General features: G+C 37.9%; 1 long non-coding RNA gene across 1 annotated transcript; it reads right to left on the reverse strand.

The window, feature by feature from the left end:
• Nucleotides 1-470: 470 nt before the first annotated feature.
• On the reverse strand, nt 471-1,544 carry LOC134070916 (uncharacterized). The gene is made up of 3 exons (XR_009937002.1): nt 1,472-1,544; nt 1,065-1,210; nt 471-689 (listed from the first exon to the last, which is right to left on the reverse strand). It is a non-coding gene; the product is annotated as an uncharacterized LOC134070916 (long non-coding RNA).
• Between the last annotated feature and the right edge of the window lie 287 nt (nt 1,545-1,831).

The raw sequence follows: 1,831 nt of genomic DNA on the forward strand, positions 1-1,831 counted from the left end.
CATGTAGCCTAGGCCTACATGTGGGCTACTGTAGCCTACTTTGGAGCAGGTGGGAGAAAATGTTTAAGAATGAAAACTCTTGCCTGAAAATATATTTGTCATCTTGCATAGGCCTAGGCTATGAAATTATGGTTCGTTTACATTTTTAGTGAGGCTGTTATTGAGACAACTTGCAAGAAAACGTCTGATCATTATTCAATCAATTTGCCCGACTAGGGATTGTGAAATGGGACAAATAGGCTACTTCCCAGAAAATGGACCAGACACATAAAAAAATTTTTTAAATGTTTAATGGTGGAAATAAAAAATAGTTTTAAATAAAAAATGAAATAGTAACCAAATGAATTAATGACAAATATGTAATATTTAGATGAATGTGTGATCTTATGTTCCGTTCCTATCCCATCCAATCATCTGTTTCCTCAACAGTTTGTTGGTAGAGTACATCTTAGTGCCATTAAACGCATTGAGGTTCCTGTCAGCTTTTTCATTTGATTTGAGAATGCGGGCCAACTGTGCTTGGCTTTTGGCGTGTTTGCTGTCCTCTTTCCTCTTCATCTTTTTCTCCTTCTTTTCTTTATTCCACTCAAGCCAGGATGACTCCAGATGCTGTCTTGTTGCCTCTGCGTTCAGCAGGCTCTTACGCTTCTCCTGCTCTCTAGTGGCCCGGGTCGTGAATCCTCTGAAAGCTAGAGAGAGAGAAAATATTTAATGACTCATGAAAGCATTAAGGTTAGCAGAGAAGTTAGAGGATGATGAAAATATAAAGTCACACAACTTCGATGTAGTCATACTCTAATCTATTCAGAATTTAAGTCTGATATTGCATGATTGGAATGTGATTATGGGCGTGTTTCAACTACGGGGAGAATGCCTTTGCACTCAATTGGATAGACTAACAGCCAAACAATTTGACCGGTGTGAACAAGTCTCAATGTCCAGACTGAATTTCCCGGCCTCAAATTTTGTAGGCAAGGTTAAATTCAGACTAGTGCTCAGACCAATTTAGATGTACATTTAAACAAGGATCTCAGTCAGGATTTACAGATTTATTGGGTACTTACGTTGAAAATAAGGTTCTTCACCTTCCTCCTCCTCTCTCTTGAGGGTCCTCTCAATTTTCCTCTCATTCCTCTCCTTCACCTTTTCATTGATCCATCCAATGAGCCTCATTCTCATATACTCTTATCTTGTCACCTCTCTGGTCCTCCTGCAGTTGAATGGGAAATCTTGATTTAAGAATGACAGTGCCTTTCCTATGTCTTTAAAATTGATTTCGTGCTAGAGCATACACAATTCCTTATCGTTTATAATGGTCATAGTCCTTTAAATTATATTTAGACAAATTCCATAGAAATTAAATGAATCTGTCTGTTCTCATTCTTTAGTCAATACAACAGATGTGTCAACGGTGTTTTTTGCCCTCCTACATGGAAGAAAGGCCTACAATTCATAATACAAAGGAACTTACCAAAATGTAACGGTAGAAAGTCTGAACTTTTCTTGCTCAACAAAAGTAAGTGTGCATTCAAGTGTGCTTGTCTGATACAAATGACATTTATGTTTTCATATTCTGTTGTGTTTATATGTTAGAATTCCAAAACCATGGCAACATGCCTATGATACTATGCCCATAAAGTGACATCAGAGTTCTATAGGTGTCATAAACATATCATTTCACAGCACAGAACAAATCTAGCTAGTCCATGGGCCAGACCAGCTACCGGTACCATCTGGGTGGGCAAATTCTAGTTGTGATTTTTTTATACCTACACATCCCTAGTTTATGTTTTGATGTGATAGACCTCTGAGATTGGTAGCTTTTTAGTGG

The sequence above is a fragment of the Sardina pilchardus genome, chromosome 23 (assembly GCF_963854185.1).
Source record: "Sardina pilchardus chromosome 23, fSarPil1.1, whole genome shotgun sequence".
NCBI classification, from domain to species: domain Eukaryota; kingdom Metazoa; phylum Chordata; class Actinopteri; order Clupeiformes; family Clupeidae; genus Sardina; species Sardina pilchardus.